Consider the following 20,164-nt stretch of genomic DNA (forward strand, 5'->3'; position numbering starts at 1 on the left):
GAGTTCTTTGAGAAGGTGACTGAACAGGTAGACGAGGGTAGAGCAGTGGATGTGGTGTATATGGATTTCAGTAAAGCGTTTGATAAGGTTCCCCACGGTCGGCTATTGCAGAAAATACGGAGGCTGGGGATTGAGGGTGATTTAGAGATGTGGATCAGAAATTGGTTAGTTGAAAGAAGTCAGAGGGTGGTGGTTGATGGGAAATGTTCAGAATGGAGTTCAGTTATGAGTGGCGTACCACAAGGATCTGTTCTGGGGCCGTTGCTGTTTGTCATTTTTATAAATGACCTAGAGGAGGGCACAGAAGGTTGGGTGAGTAAATTTGCAGATGACACTAAAGTCGGTGGAGTTGTAGACAGTGTGGAAGGATGTTGCAGGTTACAGAGGGACATAGATAAGCTGCAGAGCTGGGCTGAGAGGTGGCAAGTGGAGTTTAATGTAGAGAAGTGTGAGGTGATTCACTTTGGAAAGAATAACAGGAATGCAGAATATTTGGCTAATGGTAAAATTCTTAGCAGTGTGGATGAGCAGAGGGATCTCGGTGTCCATGTACATAGATCCCTGAAAGTTGCCACCCAGGTTGATAGGGTTGTGAAGAAGGCCTATGGTGTGTTGGCCTTTATTGGTAGAGGGATTGAGTTCCGGAGCCATGAGGTCATGTTGCAGTTGTACAAAACTCTGGTACGGCCGCATTTGGAGTATTGCGTACAGTTCTGGTCGTCTCATTATAGGAAGGCCGTGGAAGCTTTGGAACGGGTGCAGAGGAGATTTACCAGGATGTTGCCTGGTATGGAGGGAAAATCTTATGAGGAAAGGCTGATGGACTTGAGGTTGTTTTCGTTAGAGAGAAGAAGGTTAAGAGGTGACTTAATAGAGGCATACAAAATGATCAGAGGGTTAGATAGGGTGGACAGTGAGAGCCTTCTCCCGAGGATGGAGGTGGCTAGCACGAGGGGACATAGCCTTAAATTGAGGGGTAATAGATATAGGACAGACGTCAGAGGTAGGTTTTTTACGCAAAGAGTGGTGAGGCCGTGGAATGCCCTACCTGCAACAGTAGTGAACTCGCCAACATTGAGGGCATTTAAAAGTTTATTGGATAAGCATATGGATGATAATGGCATAGTGTAGGTTAGATGGCCTTTAGTTTTTGACTTCCCATGTCGGTGCAACATCATGGGCCGAAGGGCCTGTACTGTGCTGTATCGTTCTATGTTCTATGAAACAGGCCATTAAAGTCCAAAAATCAGAGCCTCGAGCAGGAGCCACCCAACGGGCGACCAGCACCCACATGCCATCGGATAAAAGCAAATTACTGCGGATGCTGGAATCTGAAACGAAAGGGACAATGCTGGAAAATCTCAGCAAGTCTGGCAGCATCTGTAGGGAGAGAAAAGAGCTAATGTTTCGAGTCCGATGACTCTTTGTCAAAGCTATGACAAAGAGTCATCGGACTCGAAACGTTAGCTCATTTCTCTCCCTACAGATGCTGCCAGACATGCTGAGATTTTCCAGCATTGCCCCTTTCGACCTACATGCCATCAACGCACGACTTCTGTAGAGTTATTAGATGTACTGTTACACAACTGGAATTATTTGCCAAAATATTTATAATAATAATGATCTTTATTAGTGTCCCAAGTAGGCTTACATTAACACTGCAATGGTGTTACTGTGAAAACCCCTAGTCGCCACAATAACTCAATGTTTTACACCTTTTATAGAAAATAGGACACAAAAATGAATGTAGTGGTGAAATCTGTCTTGAGTACAGGGAAACCAACTCACAGCAAATTGGCAGCCCCACTTACTTCACCCACTCAAGGAGAAAGGGTTACCACAGTATTCATGGTGTATAGAAAGAAATAATGAAAGTAACATTCCATCCTGTGTAGTGAAGTTCGGCATTAGTTCAGAAGAGAACTCAGAGCATATGTTTTTATTTTTCTGAAACTTAAGTTACATGACAAGATTTACAGAACACTAACCAACTTACGTTAAATTGATTTCTTTCAAATACAATGAGTCCTAGAGAACAAGCTGCAATAGAACACAGATTTTTACACAAGTTCCCTTAAGGCCCATATTTAAACTGTCTGTCTGTTTTCATGGTCTCACTGTGCACAGGAAGACTGTAGGAAAGTTGGTTACAGAGCAATCTTCAATTAAGTCTGAGCAGCTGCCTCAGAGTGAAATGGAGGAAGACTTCAAGCAGTTCATCTTCTTTTTCTACTGATGTGTGTGATATACCATCAATTGTACTCGAGACACGCTGAAGATCCAAACTGTGGCTTTAATCAGCTAGTTGTTAGCCCTGTGGTTGACTACAGAGAAAGGCCGACCGCCGGGAACTCTGGGTACTTATATCCCGCCTTGGAGGCGGGGTCTACTTGCCTCTCGATCAATTGGTGAGCAGTCACCTGACTAGTCCCAGCCAATCTGACGAGAGGCACATGACCAGCCAGAGCCAATGGGAAACCCATGCTCTGCACCAATAGCAGTGCTCACATTCATACCACCACATTTACCCCTTGTGGTGAAAGAAGGTGGGGGGGGGGTAAGTGGAAGAGAGGGGGGCGACGACTGGTGGTATGAGCAGCGAAAATCGAGAAAGGTGGGCTGCCCACTGGCTCGTGGTAAATAAACAACACTACTACTACTACTTCTTAAGGTGCAACAGAATAACAACAAAGTCCAAAAATGTCCCATGGTCGCATCACATGGACACGATCAGCCTGTCGGGTGCCCGTGGTGTTCTAGAGGACCATCGCAGTGGAGCCGGTGACGTCGGGCCGATGGACGTCCTTGCCTCCGGGAGCGTCGGTCGTAGATGTGTCTCCGTACCCCGGGCCAGTGGTGGAGACGCTGTAATCGGGGGAGAGGGTGTATGTGCGCTGGGTCGTGGGGGCGCGGGGGCGCTGGGTGGGGGGAGGTGTTGATTTAGGGGGATAAGGCCGCACGCCAGCGGGTGCCATGTCCTGAAGTGAGACCGTATCCTGCCGACTGTCGGGATACTCCACGTACGCATACTGCGGGTTGGCGTGGAGTAACTGGACTCGCTCAACCAACGGGTCGGACTTGTGCACCCGCACATGCTTCCGGAGCAAGATGGGCCCGGGAGTGGCCAGCCAGGTCGGGAGAGGGGATCCTGAGGACAACTTCCTGGGGAAAACAAGAAGACGTTCATGAGGTGTTTGATTAGCACAGAGGAGAGACCGGATTGAATGCAGGGCATCGGGGATGACCTCTTGCCAACAGGGGACAGGGAGATCTCTGGACTGTAGGGCCAGCAGGATGGTCTTCCAAATGGTGCCACTCTCCCGCTCGACCTGACCGTTACCCCTGGGGTTATAACTGGTCGTCCTGCTAGAGGCTATGCCCCTGCTGAGCAGGAATTGACGTAGTTCGTCACTCATAAAGGAGGACCCCCGGTCGCTGTGGATGTACGCGGGGTAGCCGAACAGGGAGAAGATGGATAGGAGGGACTTTATGACGGTTGTTGTGGTCATGTCGGGACAGGGAATGGCGAAAGGGAAGCGGGTGTATTTGTCGATAACACTCAAGAAATATGTGTTACGGTTGTTGGAGGGGAGGGGACCCTTGAAGTCTATACTGAGACGTTCAAATGGGCGGGTTGCCTTGATCAGATGCGCTCGTTCGGGGCAGTAGAAGTGCAGTTTGCACTCGGCGCAGACGTGGCAGTTTCTGGTGACGGTCCTGACTTCCTCAACGGAGTAAGGCAGGTTGCGGGTCTTAATAAAATGGTAAAAACGGGTGACCCCTGGATGACAGAGGTCCGTGTGGAGGGAGCGGAGGCAGTCGATCTGCGCGCTGGAGCAGGTACCGCGGGATAGGCCATCGGGAGGCTCGTTGAGCTTCCCAGGACGATACACGATATCATAGTTGTACGTGGACAACTCGATCCGCCACCATAAGATCTTGTCGTTCTTGATCTTGCCCCTCTGTGCATTGTCGAGAATGAAAGCTACTGACCGTTGGTCTGTGAGGAGGGTAAACTTCCTGCCGGCCAGATAGTGCCTCCAATATCGCACAGCTTCGACTATGGCCTGTGCCTCCTTTTCCACCGAGGAATGGCGGATTTCGGAAGCGTGGAGGGTGCGTGAAAAGAAGGCCACGGGTCTGCCCGCTTGGTTCAGGGTGGCCGCCAGAGCTACGTCAGACGCGTCGCTCTCGACCTGGAATGGGAGGGACTCGTCGATAGCATGCATCGTGGCCTTTGCGATATCCGCTTTGATGCGGCTAAAGGCCTGGCGGGCCTCCATCGACAGGGGAAAGGAGGTGGACTGGATGAGGGGGCGGGCTTTGTCGGCGTAGTTGGGGACATAATACCAGAAGAAGCCCAGGCAGCGTTTGAGGGATTTGAGGGAGTTGGGGAGGGGGAGTTCCATCAGGGAGCGCATGCGTTCGGGATCGGGGCCTATCACTCCGTTACGCACTACGTAGCCAAGGATGGCTAGACGGTCGGTGCTAAAAACGCACTTATCCTTATTGTAGGTTAAATTAAGGAGTTTTGCGGTTCGGAGGAATTTTTGAAGGTTGATGTTGTGGTCCTGCTGGTCGTGGCCGCAGATGGTGACGTCATTGAGATACGGGAAGGTGGCCCGTAAACCGTGCTTGTCGACTATACGGTCCAGCTCCCGTTGGAAGACCGAGACTCCATTTGTGACACAGAATGGAACCCTGAGGAAGCGATAGAGGCGCCCATCTGCCTCAAACGCGGTGTACTTTCGGTCACTCGCGCGGATGGTGGTAGGCGGACTTAAGGTCCACCGTGGAAAAGACTTTGTATTTCGCGATCCTGTTAACCAGGTCGGAAATACGGAGGAGGATACGCGTCCAGCTGCGTAAACCTGTTGATGACTGTAATCGATGACCATCCGGTTTTTCTCCCCAGTCTGAACTACCAGCACTTGGGCTCACCAGGGACTGTTGCTGGCCTCGATAACTCCTTCCTTAAGGAGCCTCTGGACCTCGGACCCGATGAAGGTCCGGTCCTGGGCACTGTATCGTCTGCTCCGAGTGGCGACAGGTTTACAATCTGGGGTGAGATTAGCAAACAAGGAAGGGGGTCCACTTTGAGGGACGCGAGGCTGCAAACAGTAAGAGGGGGAATAGGGCCGCTGAATTGAAAGGTCAAGCTCTGCAGGTTGCACTGGAAATCCAGGCCCAAGAGTGCCGGAGCGCATAGACGGGGGAGGATGAGGAATTTGAAGTTTTTGAAACCAGCCCCTGGACCGTGAGGTCCGCTATGCAGCACCCGGTGATTTGGACGGAGTGCGAACCCGAGGCCAATTCAATCTTATGCTTAACTGGATGGATGGGAAGAGTGTCTTACCGTGTCGGGGTGGACGAAACTTTCCGTGCTCCCGGAGTCCAGCAGGCATCTCGTTTGTGTCCGTTGAGCTGGATCATTGTTGTAGTCTTGGTAAGCGTGCGTGGTCACGACTGGTTGAGTATGATGGAAGCAAGTCGTGGTGAGAGTTCCAGATCCTCCTTGGTTACAGAGTAATCGCTGGCAGGGCCTTCCGTGTTGGCCCAAGATGGCGGCGCCCAGGACCCGCACATGGAGTCGGGGCCCCAAGATGGCGGCGCCCATGGCCCGCACATGGCGTCCGGGGCCCAAGATGGCGGCATCCGTGGGAACCTCGTGGCGGCTGGGGGCAGTGTCAGTGGCGTCTGCGGGCCGGTCGGGGCAGCTGGAAGCTAGGGTCGGGAGGACCGTGGGGCCGTTGTGGGGGCCTGGAGGCGGGCCGGAGAGGTTGGTGCACGGCGCTGGGCCCTGGGGGGCCCGGGGGGGGGCAATCCGCGGTAGCTGTGTGGAACAGCAGCGACCGACGTGGTCTGGCAGACCACCGTGTAGTGGCCCTTCTTCCCGCAGCTCTTGCACAGAGCGGAGCGGGCCGGGCAGCGCGGGCGGGGGTGCTTGGAGAGGCCACAAAAATAGCAACAGAGCCCCGCTAATTTATCGGAGCGACCCGCAGCACAGGCTTTTGGGGGGGGGGGGTCCACAGAGGACGGACGGGGGTGGCGTGTGCCATGAAGTCCAGGGGGTTGCCGCGCGGCCGGGGGCGTTCAGGTCAGCAACCTCCAGGGAGGTAGCAAGGGTCCGTGCCTCAGCTAGGCTGAGGGCCTTCTTCTCCAGCAATCATTGGCGGATAGAAGGAGACTGCATGCCAGCAACGTAAGCGTCTCTAATTAAAAGTTCCATGTGCTCAGTCGCCGAAACTTGGAGACATGCGCACGTTCTCCCATGAGCTGAGGGGGCCTGGTAAAACTCATCGAGGGACTCACCAGGGAACTGTTGTCTAGTCATCAGGAGATGCCGTGCGTATACTTCGTTGACCGGCTGGAGAAAGTGTCCTTTGAGAATCTACATGGCCGCATCATAATCGCTTTCGTCCTCAATCATTGAGTATATCGCTGTGCCCATGCACGAGTGGAGGATGTGGAGTTTCTGCTCCTTGGTGGGCTTGCCGGCTGCAGTCGTCAGGTAACTATTAAAACATGCCTGCCAGTGTTTAAAGATTGCAGACGCATTTGAAGCATGCGGGCTGGTGCGGAGGCAGTCAGGCTTGATGCGTAGCTCCATTCCAAAATTCTAGCTGATTAAATTGATGCACCATCAATTGGACTCGAGACACGATGAAGATCCAAACTGTGGCTTTAATCAGCTAGTTGTTAGCCCGGTGGTCGACTACAGAGAAAGGCTGACCGCCGGGAACTCTGGGTACTTATACCCCGCCTCAGAGGCGGGGTCTACTTGCCTCTCGACCAATTGGTGAGCAGTCACATGACTAGTCCCAGCCAATTGGATGAGAGTCACATGACCAGCCAGAGCCAATGGGAAACCCATGCTCTGCACCAGTGGCAGTGCTCACATTCATACCACCAGTGTGGTTACTATTATTAACTCTAATCAGAATGTGCTACTCTTAAACCGGTACTCAGCATTGGAGACTGATCGGAGCAACAACTTGAAGTAGTGTAGCTAAGACCATAGCACCATGGGACAAAGGACTGCACGGGAGTGAACAAACAGCAAACATGTAGTCATAACAGGAGAGTCAGTAGTTTGGGAAATTCTAACTGTTATCTTGAGTCAGACATGGTATGCTGCCAGGATAAAGGACATCCCTACAAGGGAAGGGAACGAGCCCGAATTTGTGACACCGAAATGCTAGATATGAAGTCTTATGGTCAAACTTTCAGGAAAAAGGGAGGAATGTAGTAATTTCTGGATTATTCATCCTGCCATATGCTAGTATGGGAAGATAGGGGGATTAAATGCATGTCTTGAGGCATGATGCAGCAGGAAGGGCTTCAGACTCTTTGGGTATTGTGAGCAAATTTAGAGCAGCTCTCACCCATTCAAAAGGGACAGGTTGCATGTCAACAGGACTGGGATCAATATCTTGATGGACAAGTTCCCTAGCGTGGTTGGGGAAGGCTTAAACTAAATTGATAGGAGTCGGGGCGCTAGTATAAAGGAGTATTTACTGAAATTAGAAAGACTACAAGGAATATAAATACAGTTTTACAATGAATGTTAAACACAAAGTGTAATGATTAAGGTTAGTGAGCAACAAGCACACGTTGACTTATGAGAATATGATATAGTGGCCCATAGCTTAAAAATGGTGAGGGCTCAACATGATCAGAAAAAATAGGAAAGGAAAAATGGGAGGTGGGGTAACAGTAGTGTTGTAAATGGAGTACATCTTGGAGGGGTAAAGGCAGAATCAATTTGGTTAGAGTTGAGAAGCTAGAAGGGTAAGATTGTGTTACTGGGCTATTCTATCGATCTGCAAGCAGTGAGAAAAGAGAGAAATAGAGGAACAAATCTGTTGGGAAATCTGTGGATGTGCAGATGTGATCTGACGCTTGATCTTAGCCAAAAGGCTCGAGGAGATTCCCTGTACATAATTAATAAGGGAGTGGTGTTTAGTCCTAGCTAAGCAGGTCATGGGATATCTCAGTGGGATACAGATGATGTAATTAATGGGAGGGGCCAGGACTGTCTGTGGTTTTGGTAGTTTTGCCATAGCTTTTGAGTAGGACAAGGGAGAAGGATGTTCAGGTTTTTCCTGAAAGGGTCTATCTCCCAAGGTCAGCACAGAGAACACCAAGTAACCCTAATTGCTAACTTTATTTATCTTTTTGGGGTTTTTTAAAATTTAAAATATCCAATTCATCTTTTTTTCCACTTAAAGGGCAATTTAGCGTGGCCAACCTAAACCTATCCTGCACATCTTTTGGTTGTGGGGGTGAGACCCACGCAGACACGGGGAGAATGTGCAAATTCACACAGACAGTGGCCCAGGGCCTGGATTGAACCCGGGTCCTCGGTGCCGTGAGGCTGCAGTGCTAACCACTGCGGCACCGCGCCACCCTGCTTACTGTATTTATGAGTGGTATTCAAAAAAATTTTAGAGTACCTAATTCATTTTTCCCAATTAAGGGGCAATTTAGCATGGCCAATCCACCTACTCTGCACATCTTTGAGTTGTGGGGGCGAAACCCATACAAACACGGGGAGAATGTGCAAACTCCACATGGACAGTGACCCAGAGCCGGGATCGAACCTGGGACCTCGGCGCCGTGAGACAGCATTGCTAACCACGGTGCCACCTTGCTGCCCATGAGTGGATTTTAAACTGTATTCAGTGCTTGATTGGAATATATATAGTGAAGGTGCAGGGAATAAGTTAACGTTTTTCCTTTTATTTAAGAACTGTTTAACTGTTAATTATAGCCATTTATATGATGTTAATATAGTTAATTCTATATTTAAATTAAAGTTTGTTTAAACATAAAAGATACCTTTTGGTCAGAATGAGACAGTTATGGACTTCTACACAGACAACACTTGATAAACTAACAGAGAAGTTCCAGCTGAGAGAAGAAACGAGGTAAGATACATGCAGAGTCAAAAACTTCTTCCGTAGGGAAACAAGGACATAACCACGACCACCGCAACAATCATTGTTGCAGGATCTACTGGATGTGGATGTCTTAGCGAGGGGATGTTGCGGCGACCTATTTGGGCGACTACTGGGATGTGCGCATACACACACCACTGGACGAGACAAGGGAAAAATGGGAGGAGGACCTAGGGTTTGAAGTAAGTGGGGACTCTGGAGTGAAGCACTGCACAGGGTCAGCTCCACCTCCACCTGAGCAAAGCTAAGCCGAAGGCTAAGCTGGGCAGCACGATAGCACATGTGGACAGCCCTGTGGCTTCACAGTGCCAGGGTCCCAGGTTCGATTCCCCACTGGGTCACTGTCTGTGTGGAGTCTGTACATTCTCCCCATGTCTGCGTGGGTTTCCTCCGTGTGCTCTGGTTTCCTCCCACAGACCAAAGACGAGCAGGTTAGGTGGATTGGCCACGTTAAATTGCCCTTAGTGTCCAAAAAGGTTAGGAGGGGTTATTGGGTTGCGGGGGTAGGACGGAAGTGAGGGCTTAAGTGTATCGGTGCAGACTTGATGGGCCGAATGGCCTCCCTCTCCACTGTATGTTTGATGTTCTATGTAATGCAGCTGAAAGTGATACATAGAGATCACTTAACTGGAACACGAATGAGCAGGATCTTTCCGGAGATGGAGGACAAATGCTAATGATGCCGAGGAGGCATGCCCACATGCTTTGGTCTTGCCCCAGACTTGTCGGGTTCTGGACAGCCTGCTTTGAGGCAATGTCCAAGACGGTGGGCATGAGGGTGGAGCCTTGCCTGAGAGTGGCAGTCTGTGGAGTACCAGAGCAGCCAGATATCTTCATGGGATAAATGGCCTATGCCCTTGCCTTTGCCTCCCTAATCGCCCGCCGGAGAATCCTGCTCGACTGCCGATCAGCAGCACCACACAAACCTGGAGACTGGCTGTCCGACCTACCGGAATTTCGCCCAGAGAAAATTAAATTCGCCATCCGGGAGTCGGAAGAAGGCTACCACAAAATGTAGGAGCCATTCACGCAGTTGGTTCAGGACGTGTTTACAGCAATAAGCCAGAAAGCCAGAGGGAGTTGAAAGCCACGGCATAACAAAGAACACTAACAAAAGTGGGAGGGAGGGTGTGGGGCGGAGAGGGAACAAACAACCATGGAGCTCAGAAAATAACAAAATACATGGCGTCACGCTGGAACAAGATATAGAACTGAAGAGGGAAGAGGGCACACCAAATGACTAAAAGGGGAGGGGGTTCAGGAAGAAAAGGGGGAAAGGAAAGTTGGAGACCTGGCTAGAAGTAAGATCCCACTGGAGAATGCAAGCCAGGAAGCTGTAACCGTTGTAAATAATGAAAGACAACCAACCAATGTATATATATTTTTGTTTTCGATGTATATGCACGACTACCTTTGTTCTGTATAATATAAAAAATCCTTAATAAAAACATTTTAAAAAGCTCGAGTTCTGCCGGGTCATTCAGCTCTTGGTCTCATTACAGCGTTGGTCCAAACATAGAACATACAGTGCATCAACCCTCAGTGCACCAACCCACTTAAGTCCTCACTTCCACCCTATCCCCATAATCCAATACCCCTCGTAACATTTTGGACACCAAGGGTAATTTAGCATGGCCAATCCATCTAACCTGCACATCTTTGGACTGGGAGGAAACGGGAAGAAACCCACACAGAAACGGGGAGAACGTACAGACTCCGCACAGACCGTGACCCAAAAGGGAATCGAACCTGGGACCGTGGTGCTGTGAAGCCACAGTGCTAGCCACATGTGCTACCCTGCTGCCCAACATGGATAAAAGAGCTGAATTCGAGAGTTGAGGCGAGAATGACTGCCCTTGACATCAAGGCAGTATTTGACTGAGTGTGGCATCAAGGAGGCCTAGCAAAATTAGAATTAACAGGAATTGGAGGGAAACTGGTTGATATCATACCTCGCACAAAGAACAATGGTTGTTGGGGGGGGGGGAACAGTGGCGCAGTGCCTAGTACTGCTGCCTACAGCGCTGAGGATCTGGGTTCGACTATCGTGTGGAGTTTGCACATTCTCCCTGTGTTGCGTGGGTTTCACCCCCACAACCCAAAGATGTGCAGGTTAGGCGGATTGGCCACACTAAATTGCCCCTTAATTAGAAAAAATAAATTGGGTATTCTAAATTCAACAAAATAAGAGGAAGATGGTTGTGGTGATTGGCGATCAATGATCTCAGTTCCGGGCAGCATGGTGGCGCAGTGGGTTAGCCATGCTGCCTCACGGCGCCAAGGTCTCAGGTTCAATCCCGGCTCTGGGTCACTGCCCATGTGGAGTTTGCACATTCTCCCCTGTTTGCACGGGTTTAGCTGCCACAACCCAAAGATGTGCAGGCTAGGTGAATTGGCCACGTTAAATTGCCCCTTAATTGGAAAAAAATGAATTGGGTACTCAAAATGTATTTTTTTTAAATGATCTCAGTTCCAGGACATCACTGCAGGAGTTCCTCAGAGTAGTGTCCGAGGCCCAACCACCTTTAGCTGCTTCATCGATGACCTTCCTTCCATCATAAGGTCAGATGTAGGGATGTTTGCTGATGACTGCACAATGTTCAGCACCATTCGTGATTCCACAAATACAGAAGATGTCCACGTTCAAATGCAGCAAGACCTGGACAATATCCGGACTTGGTCTGATACTTGGCAAGTAGCACTCGTGTCCCACAAGTGCAAAAAGAATCTAACCATCGCCTCTTGCTATTCAATTACATCACCAATCCCCCACTATCAACATCCAGGGGGTTTACCATTGACCAGAAACTGAACTGGACTAGCCATATAAATACTGTGGCTACAAGAGGTCAGAAACTAGCAATCCTGGAGGCAAGTAACCCCCCCCCCCCCCCCCCCCCCCCCCCCCCCCGCCGAACCCTGTCCACCATTTAGAAAGCACAAGCCAGGAGCGTGATGGAATACTCCCACTTGCCTGGATGTGTGCAGCTCCAACAACAATAAAGAAGCTCAACACCATCTAGGACAAAGCAGCCCACTTGATTAGTACCCCTTCCACAAACATTTACTCTATCCACCACCCACGAACAGTGGCAGTCATGTGTATCATCTACTAGTGCACTGCAGAAACTCACCGATGCTTCTTCGACGGCACCTTCTAAAACCATGACTGCTACCAACTAAAAGGACAAGGGCAGCAGATACCTTGCGTTTCCCTTCCAAGTCACTCACTATCCTGGAAATACATCACTGTTCCTTCAATGTGCTGGGTCAAAATCCTAGAACTACCTCTCTAAAAGCACTGTGGATGTACCTACACCTCAGGGATTAGAGAGGTGCAAGAAGGCAGCTCATCACCACCTTCTCAAGGGCAGCTAGGGATGGGCAATAAATGTTGGTCTGACCACATAACACCCAAATCCATAACTGAAAAAAAAAGATGAATTAACATATTGAGGAAAGTTATGCCTGACCTTTATAGAACATAGAATTTACAGTGCAGAAGGAGGCCATTCGACCCACTGAGTATGCACCGGCCCATGGAAAGAGCACCCTACCTAAGCCCACACCTCCACCCTATTCCCGTAACCCTACCTAACCGTTTTGGACACAAAGGGCAATTTAGCATAGCCAATCCACCTAACTTGCACATCTTTGGACTGTGGGAGTAAACCGGAGCACCCAGAGGCTCGTGTAAGGCCACAACCGGAATACTGCGCCCAGTTCTGGTCACCATACTTTAGGAACAAAGAAAAAAAAACAAAGAAAATTACAGCACAGTAACAGGCCCTTCAGCCCTCCCAGCCCCCGCCGATCCAGATCATTGATCTAAACCTGTTGCCTATTTTCCAAGGATCTACTTCCCTCTGTTCCCCGCCCGCTCATATATCTTTCCAGACGCATCTTAAATGATGCTATCGTGCCCGCCTCTACCACCTCCGCTGGCAAAGCGTTCCAGGCACCCACCATCTTCTGCGTAAAAAACTTTCCACGCACATCTCCCTTAAACTTTCCCCCTCTCACCTTGAAATCGTGACCCTTTGTAATTGACACCCCCACTCTTGGAAAAAGCTTGTTGCTATCCACCCTGTCCATAGACCTCAATCGGGTCCCCCCCTCAACCTCCGTCTTTCCAAGGAAAACAATCCGAATCTACTCAACCTTTCTTCATAGCTAGCACCCTCCATACCAGGCAACATCCTGGTGAACCTCCTCTGCACCCTCTCTAAAGCATCCACATCCTTCTGGTAATATGGCGACCAGAACTGCACGCCGTATTCCAAACGTGGCCTAACCAAAGTCCTATACAACTGTTACATGACCTGCCGACTCTTGTACTCAACACCCTGTCCAATGAAGGCAAGCATGCTGTATGCCTTCTTGACCACTCTATCGACCTGCGTTGCCACCTTCAGGGTACAATGGACCTGAACTCCCAGATCTCTCTGTACATCAATTTTCCCCAGGACTCTACCATTGACCGTATAGTCCGTTCTTGAATTGGATCTTCCAAAATGCATCACCTCGCATTTGCCTGGATTGAACTCCATCTGCCATTTCTCTGCCCAACTCTCCAATCTATCTATATTTTGCTGTATTCTCTGACAGTCCCCCTCGCTATCTGCAACTCCACCAATCTTTGTATCATCTGAAAACTTGCTAATCAGAGCACCTATACCTTCGTCCAGATCATTTATGTGCATCACAAACAACAGTGGTCCGAGCACGGATCCCTGTGGAACACCACTAGTCGCCTTTCTCCATTTTGAGACACTCCCTTCCACCACTACTCTCTGTCTCCTGTTGCCCAGCCAGTTCTTTATCCATCTAGCTAGTACACCCTGAACCCCATGCGACTTCACTTTTTCCATCAACCTGCCATGGGAAACTTTATCAAACGCCTTACTGAAGTACATGTATATGATATCTACAGCCCTTTCCTCATCAATTAACTTTGTCACTTCCTCAAAGAATTCTATTAGGTTTGTAAGACATGACCTTCCCTGCACAAAACCATGCTGCCTATTACTGATAAGTCTATTTTCTTCCAAATATGATTAGATCCTATTCCTCAGTATCTTCTCCAACAGTTTGCCTACCACTGACATCAAGCTCACAGGTCCATAATTCCCTGGATTATCCCTGCTACCCTTCTTAAACAAAGGGACAACATTAACAATTCTCCAGTCCTCCGGGACCTCACCCGTGCTCAAGGATGCTGCAAAGATATCTGTTAAGGCCCCAGCTATTTTGTCCCTCGCTTCCCTCAGTAACCAGGGATAGATCCCATCTGGACCTGGGGACTTGTCCACCTTAATGCCTTTCAGAATACCCAAAACTTCCCCCTCCCTTATGCCGACTTGACCTAGAGTATTTAAACATCCATCCTTAACCTCAACATACGTCATGTCCCTCTCCTTGGTGAATACCGATGCAAAGTACTCATTAAGAATCTCACCCATTTCCTCTGACTCCACGCATAAATTTTGTTTTTGAGTGGACCAATCTTTTTTCTAGTTACCCTCTTGCTCCTTATATATGAATAAAAGGCTTTGGGATTTTCCTTAACCCTGTCAACCAAAGATATTTCATGACCCCTTTAAGCCCTCTTTATTTGAGATTTGCCCTACCTTCCCGATATTCCTCCAAAGCTTCATCAGTTTTAAGTCACCTAGATCTAATGTATGCTTCCTTTTTCATCTTAGCTAGTCTCACAATTCCATCCGTCATCCATGGTTCCCTAATCTTGCCATTTCTATCCCTCATTTTCACAGGGGCATGTCTGTCCTGCACTCTAATCAACCTTTCCTTAAACGACTCCCACATTTCAAATGTGGATTTACCCTTAAATAGCTGCTCCCAATCCACATTCCCTAGCTCCTGCCGAATTTTGTTATACTTGGCCTTTCCCAAATTTAGAACTCTTCCTTTAGGACCACTCTCGTCTTTGTCCATGAGTATTCTAAAACTTACAGAATTGTGATCGCTATTCCCAAAGTAATCACCGACTGAAACTTCAACCACCTGGCCGGGATCATTCCCCAATACCAGGTCCAGTATGGCCCCTTCCCACGTTGGACTATTTACATACTGCTCTAAAAAACTCTCCTGGATGCTCTTTACAAATTCTGCTCCATCTACGCCTCCAACACTACACAAGTCCCATTCAATGTTGGAGAAGTTAAAATCTCCCATCTCAACCACCCTATTGCTCCTACATTTTTCTATAATCTGTCTACATATTTGTACCTCTACTTCACGCTCGCTTTTGGGAGGCCTGTAATAAAGTCCCAACAATGTTACTGCACCCTTCCTATTTTTTAGCTCTACCCATATTGCCTCAGTGCTCGAATCCTCCATAGTGCCCTCCTTAATCACAGCTGTGATATCATCTCTGACCAGTAATGCAACTCCCCCACCCCTATTACCTCCCTCTCTATCCCTCCTGAAGCATCTATACCCTGGGATATTTAGTTGCCAATCTTGCCCTCAACCAAGTCTCAGTAATACCAATAACATCATATTCCCAGGTACTAATCCAAGCCCTAAATTCATCGGCCTTACCTTCGCATTAAAACAAATGCACCTCAGACCACCTGTCCCTTTGCTTTCATCATCTCTTCCCTGTCTACTCTTCCCCTTAGTCACAGTGAGTTTATTATCTAGCACCTTACTGGCTTTAGTTGCTGCCTCTTTACTGACCTCTAACTTCCTAATCTGGTTCCCATCCCCCTGCCACATTAGTTTAAAACCTCCCCAACAGTGTTAGCAAAAGCACCCCCTAGGACATTGGTTCCAGTCCTGCCCAGGTGTAGACCATCCGATTTGTAATGATCCCACCGCCCCCGGAACTGGTTCCAATGTCCCAAAAATCTGAACCCCTCCCTCCTGCACCATCTATCAAGCCACGCATTCATTCTGACTATTCTTGAATTTCTACTCTGACTGTCTCGTGGCACTGGTAGCAATCCTGAGATTACTACCTTTAAGGTCCTACTTTTTAACCTATCTCCTAACTCCCTAAATTCTGATTGTAGGACCTTTCCCGTTTTTTACCTATATCGTTGGTGCCTATATGTACCACGACAACTGGCTGTTCACCCTCCCCCTTCAGTATGTCCTGCAGCCGATCTGAGACATCCCTGACCTGTGCACCCGGGAGGCAACATACCATTTGGGAGTCTTGTTTACGACCACAGAAACGCCTGTCTACTCCCCTTACGATTGAATCCCCTATGACTATAGCCCTGCCAGTCTTTTTCCCGCCCTACTGTGCAGCAGAACCAGCCCACGGTGCCATGAACCTGGCTACTACTGCCTTCCTCTGGTGAGTCATCTCCCCAAACAGTATCCAAAACGGTATACCTGTTTTGGAGGGAGATGACTGCAGGGGACACCTGCACTGCCTTCCTGCTCTTTCTCTGCCTTTTGGTCACGCATTCCCTGTCTCCCTCACCAATCCTAAATCTGCGGTGTGACCAACTCACTGAACATGCTATCCATGACCTCAGCATCACGGATGCTCCAAAGTGAGTCCATCCGCAGCTCCAGAGCCGTCATGCGGTCTAAGAGGAGCTGCAGCTGGACACACTTCCCGCACATGAAGGAGTCAGAGGCATCGGCCGGGTCCCTGAACTCCCACATTGAGCACGAGGAGCATAACACGGGTCTGAGATCTCCTGCCATTTTTACACTTTAGCTTAACTGATTACAAATATAATATCAAATAATGAATCAGTGAAAGGAATAAAGATTTTACTGACCAATCTCAATACTTACCAACACACGAAGAGTTAAATTTCTCCCAGCTACTGCTAATTGGAGCACTTTCCTTACCAGCCAATCAGGTCACTGCTTTGCTGTGATGTCACTCTTCAGATTTATCCCCAAAGACCCTGTGGCCGCTGTTTAAGCAGCGAAGCAGCTCCGCCCACTCCAACAGCTGAATTCCCGCCGAAAAGACTCGAATCCGCGAAGCAGCTCGTTTAAATACTCACCGCTCGACTCTGTAGCTCCGCCCACTACAACAGCTGAACTCCCGCCGAAAAGACTCGAATCCGCGAAGCAGCTAGTTTAAATATTCACCGCTCGACTCTGTAGCTCCGCCCACTCCAACCACTCCAAGGATGCAAGGGTCGTCAAGAAGTTTAACAGAATGGTTTCAAGGTGAGGGATTTTAGCTACAAGGTTAGACTGAGAAAGCTGGGGCTAGTTCCTTGGAGCAAAGGAGGTTGAGGTGAGATTCGGTGGAGATGTACAAATTTATGAGAGATTTAGATAAAGTAGACAATAAAATATTTCCGTTAGCTGATGGGACAAGGACTAGGGGATACAAATGAATAGCCCGCTTCTACCTCCTTCCTAATATCCACAAACAGGACAGTCCTGCCCATCATTTCAGCCTGTTCTTGGTCTATATTTCTTCCCAACTTGACTATTTTTTTCATCTTGTCCAGTTTCTTCTCACCTACATCCGTTTCTCTTACAAATCCCTACACCATTTCAACAATTTTCAGTTTCCTGGCCCAAACCACTTCCTCTTCACTATGAGCATCCAATCTTTATAACATCTTTATCTCCCACCAGGATGGTCTGAGGGCTCTCCATTTCTTCATTGGACAGAGATCGGACCATTCCCCAACCACTCCACACCTTCCACCTGACTGAATTTTTCGCTCAGTGAACGATTTCTCATTTAATTTATTTAGCTTCCCCCAAATTAAAACCATTGATACAGGTTAACTATATGACCCCTTGTTATGCCCATCTTTTTGCAGGGTATGCAGTACATTATTGTTCCAGTCCTACTCAGGCCCCCTTCCCAATTATTTTTCCGGTACATCAATGACTCTATCAATGCCATTTCCTACTGTTGCCCGCAGTTTCTTTTCTAATTTACACCCTCTCGCACCTCACATGATTTATCTTTGACACTTCCCTCTCCTACCTCGACTTCAGTTTCCATTTCTGGGGACAGACTGTCTACTGATATTCATCATAACATCATAAGACATGGGAGCAGAATTAGGCCATTCGGCCCATCGAGTCTGCTCCGCCATTCAATCATGGCTGATATGTTTCCCCCTAACTCCTGATTCCCTTATTAATCAAGTATGATGAATCAGTATTGCAACAGCTTTGGCTCAGACACCCAAATTGGATTGTTCTTTCGACTGTTTCAAAACATGTTCTTCCCCCTCTCCACCACCCTCAACCAGGAGTTAGAACATAGAACATAGAACAGTACAGCACAGAACAGGCCCTTCAGCCCTCAATGTTGTGCCGAGCCATGATCACCCTACTCAAACCCACGTAGCCACCCTATACCCGTAACCCAACAACCCCCCCTTAACCTTACTTTTATTAGGACACTACGGGCAATTTAGCATGGCCAATCCACCTAACCCGCACATCTTTGGACTGTGGGAGGAAACCGGAGCACCCGGAGGAAACCCACGCACACGGGGAGGACGTGCAGACTCCACACAGACAGTGACCCAGCCGGGAATCGAACCTGGGACCCTGGAGCTGTGAAGCATTTATGCTAACCACCATGCTACCCTGCTGCCCTTGGGCATTGAGGTTCGGCAGCAAGTGAAACGGCCCCTGACTGCCGATCGTCATGGCGAAAGCTTTGTAAAACAGCCAGGTTGTACCATGTTAATTCCGCAAACTCGTGGATCGGAGGAGTAGGAGGGTGTAGAACCGAACAGTTCAAAATGAAAACAAAATAAATGTTGTTCCAGTGCAAAGCAACAAAAGACACAAGGTTATCTTGACTAAAGTAAAGCAAGAGCAACAGGAAAAGGAATTAACAGATGTTATATTAAGTGTAAATTTTCAATCTTGTTACAAATGCATAATAGATTAAGTTCTTTATATAGATTGCCCAGTACAATCTGTCCACTGGTGTACAGTACTACAGTATAGCACATAAAAGCTCTGGAGACCCGAGACGGAAAATTCAAATGGCATATTAACCAAAAGAAAAAACCGCAAACGTGGCATACAGCATAAAGGTCCCAACTAGGACTACTGATCATCCGATCTCAATTTAGGCCCCAGCTGATGGGTCTCCCCCCATTAGTAGGGGAGCTCTTTTCCACCAGCTCCACGGGGAGATCAATCAGGTCATCCCCATAGGTCTTGTGAGAGTTATTACACCCACCAAACTCCTTGACTACACTTCCTCACACCCTAGCCTCATGTAAGGACTCCATTCCATTCTCCTAGTTTCTCTGTTGTCGTTGCAATCTTCCACAACTGTGCTTCTGATATACCTTTCTTCTTCCTCAAACTAAAATTCTCCCGACTGTGGTTGACAAGGCCTTCACTCATATCTGACCATTTCCAAAACTTCTGAGCCCATCATTTCCTCTCCTTCTCAGGATAGAGTTCCCTTCATACTGGAAACTACTTATGTTATTACACAAGGCCCTGCTCTTTGTAGACAGAAAGAACATGTACACACACAGCGCCTGTTTCAACTAAACAAAATAACGAACAGCTATTCACTGATTCATTCCCCAGGGCAACATCTTGACCAATCAGGGTCAAGCTGCCTGATTTAAATTTCAAACAATGCTTGGCAGTTTTCTGTCAGTCACTATCAACTGGTGCATTTTCCATGGCAATGTCTCTACCGGAGTCCACTTGCCAATCAATCAGCATTCTCTTCTCAGACAGTATAAATTGCTGCTTTTTCCTTGGGCTGATATTTTTGCGAAGTGCCCTAATGAGTGCAAGATGAAAAGCTTTGACATGTCTCTTTGTTCAGCAATACTCAAGTTCCCTTTGTCCTCAATTTCCACTCCACTAGCCTTCAAATTCAAAGGATCATCCTTCATTATCCCTGCCACCTCAGTCATGATGCCATCACTAAAGTCATCTTCCACTCCCCGACCCTGTCAGCATTCTGAGGGGACCTTTTCCTCTGTGATACCCCATCCCCTTCCAACACCAGCTTCCCATGCAATTGCAGATGTAACACTGATCACCTGAAGCAGTGATTTACTTGCACTTCTTTCAATTTAGTACACTGTATTCACCGCTTATAACGAAGTCTCCCCTGCATAGGAGAAACCAAAAACAGATTGGTGACTGCTTTTCAGGACCCTTCCATCAAGTCCAAAAGCCCTGGGCTTCCAGTTGCTTGCCATTTTAACTCATCACCTCACTCTTGGACATGTTCTTGCCCTCACCCT

The 20,164-nt window shown here is 48.3% G+C and overlaps 1 protein-coding gene across 5 annotated transcripts in view; it reads right to left on the reverse strand.

Annotated features, from left to right (window-relative positions):
• The window catches only part of LOC119962941 (probable phospholipid-transporting ATPase VD), a 363,410-nt gene that overhangs the window by 69,405 nt on the left and 273,841 nt on the right, over positions 1-20,164 (reverse strand). The window lies entirely within an intron of this gene.

The sequence above is a fragment of the Scyliorhinus canicula genome, chromosome 3, assembly GCF_902713615.1.
Source record: "Scyliorhinus canicula chromosome 3, sScyCan1.1, whole genome shotgun sequence".
NCBI lineage: Eukaryota > Metazoa > Chordata > Chondrichthyes > Carcharhiniformes > Scyliorhinidae > Scyliorhinus > Scyliorhinus canicula.